This window comes from Pyxicephalus adspersus, chromosome Z, assembly GCF_032062135.1.
Source record: "Pyxicephalus adspersus chromosome Z, UCB_Pads_2.0, whole genome shotgun sequence".
Taxonomy (NCBI): domain Eukaryota; kingdom Metazoa; phylum Chordata; class Amphibia; order Anura; family Pyxicephalidae; genus Pyxicephalus; species Pyxicephalus adspersus.
The window spans coordinates 14,001,333-14,010,527 of record NC_092871.1 but is presented as its reverse complement, the minus strand read 5'-3'; the positions used below and the strand labels follow the sequence as shown (position 1 = coordinate 14,010,527).

The 9,195-nt window shown below is 41.0% G+C and overlaps 1 long non-coding RNA gene across 2 annotated transcripts; it reads left to right on the top strand.

Annotated features, from left to right (window-relative positions):
- The first annotated feature begins 1,392 nt into the window (after positions 1 to 1,392).
- LOC140342934 (uncharacterized) lies at positions 1,393 to 6,399 on the top strand. Of its 2 annotated transcripts, XR_011923215.1 has the most exons (4): positions 1,393 to 1,872; positions 3,295 to 3,394; positions 4,225 to 4,287; positions 4,549 to 6,399. It is a non-coding gene; the product is annotated as an uncharacterized lncRNA (long non-coding RNA). The 2 variants fall into 2 exon arrangements; XR_011923214.1 differs by lacking the exon at positions 4,225 to 4,287 and having other exon boundaries at positions 1,396 to 1,872.
- The last annotated feature ends 2,796 nt before the right edge of the window (positions 6,400 to 9,195 follow it).

Sequence of the window (9,195 nt, the reverse complement as noted above, 5' to 3'; positions counted from 1 at the left end):
TGGCCGCGCGTACTTTCGCGCTTCCAGCGAGCGTGGATTTCATTGATGAATCAGGGGCTATGTATACACCCTAGATGTGACAATCCATTCCTCAAAAGGGAATGGTTTATACATCAATGCCAACTTTTGGGTTTTTTTAAGTTAAAGCGTACCGAAACTCAACATTTTCACTTTTTACATAAAAGGGTAGACAACCTTTATATGTAAAGGAAAAATGTTAATTGTTTTTTAATTTTGTAAGTGCAATGAGATCAGCTCTTTCTTTTTTCACCTTTGCAGTCAAGAAGACAATAAGACAAGAAAGAGACAGAAGAGAAGCCTGAAGATGGCGGCCCTCAGCGCTGAGGATAAAGAGGATTTTCAGGACAATGTGGGACTGGATCACGGGAAGGACCAGCGCCATCGAGGGATCTGCAGGATTAAGAATACGTGTATTTTTTTTTTTTTTTCAGTTTAGTTCCGCTTCAAGGAAGGTAAGCAGACAGTTATGTGTGACAGGACATTATGTTTGATAGGTAGAGTTTATTAACTTTAATGATGTCATAGTGATGACATTTTAGGGGATGTTACGGCCAATTTCGCCGCAAGACCGCGTTTAAAAATCTTGCTCGCAAATTCCCAGTCCCCAGCTGTTTTATTGAGGTTCATCTTCCAATTAGGTGAAGGCGTTATTTCTCCGTAGTTCTGTGTTCTGTCTCTGGTCAGTGTGTCTGTGTTATTCTCCTGATTACATGTGGAGTTACACTGCTGGTTTGGGAGACTTGGTATGCAGTTTGCATGTAAAAGCTGGTAAGGGTCAGCGCTATAACCTAACCCCATTTTGTGCCCCCATGTTTTACCTGACTTTATGTAAGCTCCTTGTTTTGCTGAGACCCCTCTTCCTCACATCAATGATTTTCAGCATACGGGGCCCCACTTTATCATTTGCCAAGAGTATTTTGAGCATTTTCCCTCCGTGTTGAGGATCATGCCTAAATCAGTTTTGTATTACCAATGTTGAGTCATTTCCATATTGCCTTATGTTCAGCACCTCTGCCCCGCTATTACCCAGTCCTGCTCTCCTTGCTGTCATTCCACCCTCCCTGCAGCTCCACATGTCCCCCCAGCCAAGCAAGTGTTCCTAAGGACACCATCCATACAAGCCATATCATATCCTCCAAAGACACCACTTCTCTGCTTGGCTTTCCAATATTTTCATGGTGTTCTCCCTGCCACCCCTCAGATATCATTCAGGCAGCCTAAAAACCCCGGGGGATGCTTGTGGGGCCGACAATCCTGTGCTGCACCACAATATCTCTCCCATTTATGCTTTCCAGTGGTGTCATTTGCAGCAGCAAGTAAAAGACAGCATCTTCTGCTTCTTTTTTTAGCTGTGCAGCCTGAAATGTACATTCTGGCATCTTCAGCACACACTCTGAGGCTGTGCACAGCTGAAGGGGATTTGAGGAGCCAATTAGTAGTCCTGTGCTGCCATTGGCTGCTGGGGCTTTATAGCCTCTCTGCTTCCTGTGTTCTGTGTTTGTTGTAGTGTTTAGCTTGGCTAATCTGTGCTGGAGTGTTTCTTGTGTGATTTTCTGTTGCTGACCATTGCTTGTTCCTGACCCATTGTTTATTTGCAGCCTGGATTGATCTCTGCCTGTGACCCCTGACTCTGCTTGTGCTTCTCCCTCGTTTGGTGGACTTATTGCCTGTGTATGACCTTGGCTTTGTACTCTGGATTAACCTGATAGTGCCTGTACTGCTTAATCTGTGGGCCCCTGGTCTTCTGCCAGCCCATCTGCAGATGCCATCCCTTGTGCAGTACATCCTGGGGGCAACCATGTGGTGGGAGACGCAACCAATCTCCTGAGGCTGAGTGGGGGCTTTCTAAAGGTGATTTATGACTGCTCTCATTACACCTCTGCTGCCTCCAGATGCCTTCCTTCACTCCCCTCCCCAGCTTCAAACTATGACGCCTCAATGATCTCTCTGCCCCGGTACCCACATCTTTCTAACTCTGCACACACATCCACCATTCATAGAATCCATACTCTCCTCCTATCCAGTCATATTCTTAACTTTTTATTTACACTGCACAAACTTCTCACTGTCCTAGCCCACAAAACTCTTCTCCAAGACAAACTTGTTGCTGTCATAGCACTGCTGTCTTGTGCATATATTTTTATACCCTTAATTCTCCTTTTCTGTATAAACAGTCTGTTGTCATATCCATTTGCACAAAAACATTGTCCAGACCGTCGCTTCAGATTACATAACCTGTCGTCCTCTGCTACTTTCATGTGTAGAACTTCTGACTCCAGGATTAACTAATATCTTTTTAAAAGTGCAGATTTTCTGTTTTTACTGTAACAATACTCATTTCTGTCTGCAACACATATATAGGTGAGCCCCCAGGAACACAAAAAAGCATTAAAAACAGAAATAAATCAAAACATATCTCCCCTTCACAAAAAAAAATGTTTTACTGCCCATCTGACACTCCCAGCAGAGAGAAGTCAGGGAAAATCTAAGGCTATGGAATACAAAAAGGTAAGTGCAACTTACCACCAATGTGCCCCTCCACCTGTTTCACGTTCCCCATGGAACAATAATATTTCATGTTACCCCCTTCAGAGGTGGATTTGGCAGGTATGCAGTGGTGACCATTGCTGTGTATACCACTGCCACACTGTGTGTGTGTGTGTCCATTGCCACACTGGAGGAAACCCTAACCTCTGATGTTGCTGCCTGCCTGTCAAAGCTATGGCTTTGTATTAGAACATGTGGCCTCTTCTGAAGATTTAGTTTCCAATGTATTCTAAAATCTACAGCAGGGATTTGTAGTTGTGATTTGAGGTGCTGGAAATGTTTATTGCCATACAGTTTTCTTTCTTTTACTTTGAGATTTGAATTACTTTTGGTATAATGTTTTAAATGTTTGATTGTTATTAGAAAAGATCTGAAATGTTTTTTCTTCCTATTCCCTTTAGTAGTAGTGATAGATACTAAAAGGAAAAAAAGCTCATCAATTTCACTTGACCCTGTACATCCCCTACCTTAAACCATATATATATATATATATGTGTGTTACCCTAATTCTGCCCTATTCTCTGGGGCTTCTGTGTCGTCCCTGTCCCTCCTTTATTGGGCTTTTGCATCTCTTTCCTCTCTGCCTCTTCTATGGGTCTTCATGTACCTGCCCTGTGTCCCCTCATACCTGTATGTATCTTTTGTCTTCCTCCTTTCTCCTGCCATGTAGCTTCAGATGCTGGGTATTGGGGTGTGTATTTATCCTGGCCTTTCCCTCTCCTACAGGTCCCACAAATGGGCAGAGAACAATCAAAGTCTCATGGAGCTCCATGATGTAGCAGAACGAGCCACTTGTGGGGTCACATTCCAATCCTGATCATCTGTGGTAATATCTTTTGATTGATTAATGTTGAACTCCAGCTAAATTGGTTTTCAATGGTGTGTAATATTAGATATATACTTTGTAATCTGTGTGCCCACTGGGGAGTTTCCATTAATTCCTCTCCCTGTGACAGCCCACCAATAAAGGGGTCACAATGACAGGAAGAGGGGGATGTGTGCACAAGAGGGACACAGTAATAACCCCTCACCTCTCTTCATTCCAGCCCACCAATAAAGGGGACACATGTATGGGAAGAGGGGGATGTGTACATCCTGTAATCCCAATGCATGACCTTATACTTTATTAGCATTTTAGTACAGGCTTCAAAGCTGTGATTTCTGGTGTGACAACAAGAATAACCCACTTCTGACTGCCAGTAAGTACAGGTGGTGCCCCCCACAGCGTAATGCCCATCGTACCACCATTGCCCCATGGATAATGGCAGAGGGAATCCTTTCTCTATAGATTGGCACTGTACTGCTTAGTCTTTGTGTGCTGCTGTTCCTGTACAATGGAGGTCCCTAAAATATCTATTTCTGTAACAAAGCATAAAGCTTAGGTGACACTCATTATCAGGTGTAGACATTACAGGGGTCATATTTCTTTTGGTTTTCTTTTATTTTTGACCATTTGATGAAGAACTTCCATTTAAAAGGTTTTGATTGTGAGTTTCCTGTTTCTGTAATGTGCAGTACATCAATTGGAAATAGAGCTACAAGTAAGATGAAATCTGATTTTCTCCTTTCCTGATGTAATTATATGGGAGGTGAATGGGAAATCTGTACAGAATTGGTATACTGAGCCCAAACCTCTTAAATCTCTCTGGCCTTCAGGTGTGGGAGTCCTAACCCCAAAACCCTTACAAGGTCACCCTGCTTCTCATCTCCATCTAAAAGGTAGAATTTGTTTACTGTACGATTACAAAAATTATTATATTAGCTGCAAGAAGAGTTCCATAACAAAGATCGATGCTGTCTGCAATGACATGGATAAACTTGACACCTGGGCGCCCATACCAATGCTTCTGCAGTTGCTGTAGTATGTTCTTGCTGTAAGCAGTGTTCAAAGGTACAGAGTGATGTAGGCAGAAATCCATATATAGGTTTGTTTCCCTGTTTTAGACTGTCCTACATAAAATATCAATTTTCTGCTTGTAGGTAATCCCTCTTCGGTTGTGATCACCCCCATGGACAGTGATCAGATTCCCCATCATGAATACCTGGATGACTGGATGGAAATAAATTTACTCGAAAATACTAGCTAGCAACTGTATTTAAGATAGCTCCTTTAGATTAATGCAAATGATTAGAATATGCCACGTCTCTTTCAATCTAACATTGCAGAACACTTTGTTTGGGCTGGGTCATTGCTGTTGGGACTTTTAAATCATATATTTTTTTGAACACCTCAAACAATATATTTAGAAATAATCCAATGATTTAATAATTTATAATTCATAAAACTTGGTTAAAAACATCACAAAAATCCAAAAGTTGATACATATTAAATCCAGAGGTTAGTACATAATGAATAGGCTAAAGATATATCAACTCATTTCTCAGAACACTTCAGCATTAGCCTATTGAATACAGATATTTACATATTCATTATAACAACTCAGCATTATCTTTATGCAAATATTGTATTGACATGTAGAGCACTTACTGCTATCAACAGAGATGTCTATTTTCTGGAAAAATAAGTTGCAGGATCAATCAACGCAGGTATCCTTTATCAGGTTGGTACAGGCTTCAGGTTAAAATGAAAGAGGCTAATTACCTTTAACATCTGTAGGCTACATGTAAGAGTTTATTGCTTTCTGATCATCTGTCACATGGAGCCCAATGCCCGGATCTGGGAGTGGCAATAACTAGCTAGGAGTGATGCCAGCAGAGGAAAGGGCCAGACCATTTAAAAACCTGACATAAGGAGAGCATACCAAGGATCAGCAGGGAAAAAAACATATCCTGGAACCAAATCTTAATAGGACAGGGGTACTAGCGAGTGGCCATTTTGGAATCGATAGGGCATGCTTCAATGGGAAGGAATATATTTGAATAAGAGGCATCTACAAAGCATACAAAAAACAAAACAATATTTCTAAAATATGAAATGATAATTTCATGTCTATAGTTTAACTGTTTAGTATTAATCTGTTACTAAGTCTATGATAGGCTTAAGCATGAGTGTGTTCACTTACAATTTATTGACTGATATGAAATAGTATATTCAGTAGCACTAATTAGATATGACTACATTGATTGCCGCCCTCTATTTGTACTCTAGTCCCTTTTGAAACAAATCATACACTTTAGATTGGAATACATATGAATATAGAAAATTACTATTTTGGAAAGGATTGCATTAATAGGTGAGAATATATGTTAAAATCAAAAATGGTGATTAACTAGTTAATTGATAGTGTCTGATGTACACTCACAGATAGAAGTGTGGTAATGAAGGGTTTCTAAATCCTCAATTGTTTGGCTTGTCACTAAGGTGTGTAAATGCAATCAAAGTAAAGTTATGTACTAACCTCTGGATTTATTATGAACTAATTTTTGGATTTGTGTTATGTTTTTAACCAAGTTTTATGAATTTTAAATTAATAAATCATTAGGTTATTTTTAAACATATTTTTTGAGGAATTCAAAAAAATGATATGCTTTGAAAGTCCCAAGGCCAATGACCCAACTAAAACAAAGTGTACAAACATTTCAGCAGCCAATCCCGTGAGCATACATGGATGTACAAATCATAAAATGTCTGGTTGCCAAGAAATATTTTGTGGAGTTTTGTCATCTCATTTATATTTGCTGTTCCTTATATGAGGTCACCTGTAAATTAAATGTATTTAGCCATCCTTTCTGTGTCCTGTATTTTTCACATGACTCCTGCAGACCCCATCCCCCCAGAGGGGTAACAAGCAGTGTATGTTTAGTCTGTGATAAAATCCCAAAAATTTAAGTCCCGTGCTGTGCCAATAAATATTTACCATGTCTGTTGGACACCGTCTTGTTTTCATTATTTTGTACCTAGGTGCCGTGTTAGGTGCCGTGCAATACCTCAAGTGGATCAAGTGTATATCTTTGTACAACCTAACATGACCCAACGGAGAGACTCTACTACTTCCAGACACTTAATTGTTGTTGTTGTTGTACACAGTAGGCTTGTGTAATTCAGGACTTTACAATGCTTTCAGTACTTGGGAGGTTAAACTCAGATCTTAATGAGCGTGCTGTCATTGCTGTGCTTAAATCAGAAGTACATCTTTGTTCAAAGTGACCGACCGATCTCCCTTTTAACAGAATCAGAATGGAGTGGAGGTTTGTAATAAACTGAGTCTGATCTCCTTTAGAAAATCCATCCTAATATAATGAAATAGAATGTGTCCAATGTTGGGAAGATTCACAGAAGGGTTGTGGAACCTTATTATTCAATACTGGAGTTACTGACTACCTTAAGACATTGCCCAATATGTGAAGAAGGAGAACTGCATTAGAAGTCATCAGCCACTGTACTGAGTGGCAGAGTCAGAAATAAGATTCTGCCCTGGGATTCTAATGTCATAAAATACACCACATGAACATGCACTGAGATTGAGAACAATGAGTCTCATCCAGCCCCTGAATCCTGGTATCAGCAATGGCAATGAGATTGAGAACAAGGAGTCTCAACCAACCCCTGAATCCTGGTATCAGCAATGGCAATGAGATTGAGAACAAGGAGTCTCAACCAACCCCTGAATCCTGGTATCAGCAATGGCAATGAGATTAAAAAACGATGAGTCCCAACCAACCCCTGAATCGTGGTATTAGCGATGGCAATGAGATTAAAAAACAATGAGTCTCATTCACCCCCTGAATCCTGGTATCAGCGATGGCAATGAGATTAAAAAACAATAAATGTCATCCAACCCCTCAATCGTGGCAGCCTATCATGGCGCCAAGGCTCCTTCTAACACCATGAATCATCTTCAACATTGACTAGTACCAATTAGTGATCAAAGCATGATTAACGACCCAGCTGATAATTAGGAAGAAAAAAATCTCAAATTGATTTCAAAACCTGTGATGTTTAGGAGGCTTGCTGCTAAACTACAAACCAGAACTTGGCTATGGTGTAGGGGTTTAGGAGCCGGCTAATGGCCTAGAAATGATTTTGAAGGTTGCAGGTTCGATTCTCGCTTCTCTCTTTTTCAAATTTTATTTCCCATTGAGGTCTTTCCACTCCTGAAATAGGAGAAGGAACACAGCAATGATTGAGCGGAAGCGAGTAGCTTAGTGGATAAGAGCAGTAACCAGGGCACCGTAAACTCAAGTTCGAATCCAATAGTCCCCAGGTCAAATCTGAGTGAGTTTGGGCGGCTGAATATCACTCAATGAAAGCACAGTCAACTTGAGTACAAATCTCTGAATGAATTGGGCGGATATGAATCATTCAGTGATGGAAGCACCGTAGTCTCTCGGATCCTGCAGACCTCATGCTCAAATCGCTCTGTGAAAGCTTGGAGGCCATGGACAACCCACCAGTCCGTTCCAGTCCCAGGCCACTGAGGCCTGTAATTCCTGTGGGCAGCACATTAGGTTGTGGACCCCCCGCCTCTTCTGGTCCATGGTCTGTGATATCATTGCAACAACTACAATAAATGTGGGCTGTCTTACCGGGGCAGCCTATTCAAAAAGTGGGACTTAGGTTTTTTTTGGCCTCACCCCATATATATATATATATATATACACATACACACACACACACACACACACACACACTGAAACCCCTCATAGTGGGACCAGGAAGTGGAAACATTTCACACACCTCAGTCCCACCACAAAGGGGTTCAGGCACTGCATTAGGACCCAGGACTATGAGACTGGCTTGCTCAGGGATTCGAACTCAAGTCTCCAGCATAGCAGTGCAAGCACATACTTACTGAGCTACAACCGCTTCACACATACCTAGGTACTGCTTGTACTACTTCAGGAGTGCACAAGCTAGAAGGAATAAAAAAAAAAATTAAATGGCTCTGGCTTCTCACATCTTTGGCAGGGCCCCTGCTGGCTGCTCATTCACAGACTAAAACCATAAAAAGGACACCTTTCAATTTTAACAACTCTACACAACAGTCAGCATTGGAGCAACCACCCTCCGGCTTATCATGGCACACAGTAAAATAAGGATGCCCATTATATATATATATATATATACACACACACACATACATACACACACACACACACACATACATACACACACATACATACACACACACATACATACATACACACACACACACACTCTACCTCTCTCTTGGAAAGGGAAACTTCCACTTTATCATACCCTATACCAACCCAAACAGGAAGGTGAGATATTGTAGTGACGCCATCCTCCACATCATTGCTGAGGCCTTCTTGCTGTCAGATATACAGCACCACTACCGTTAAGGTGTACTTCTGAATCCACAGGATGGCTACCAAATGGCTGTCTACCATCAGATTATCCACGCTGGTGGGGGGGGGGGGGGGGGGGGGGGGAGTTTGGGCAGGAGTGAAGTGCAGATGGTATCACAAGTGAATGATACCAAAATAACTTAAAAAAATAACTTATCAAAGAAGGATTCCCCTATAAAACACAATCTATACTTTTGCCAAGCCTGCTTTAGTTATAAAAATAAAGAGAGAAGAGAAAACAACAGATGTCTTTTTTGGCAGTAAAATTAAAAATTTTTTTTTTACTTAAACAAAAGGTGGAGTCCTTAAACAGATCCTTTATTAGACATAGTTCTCATATGCAGACAACATAGGAGA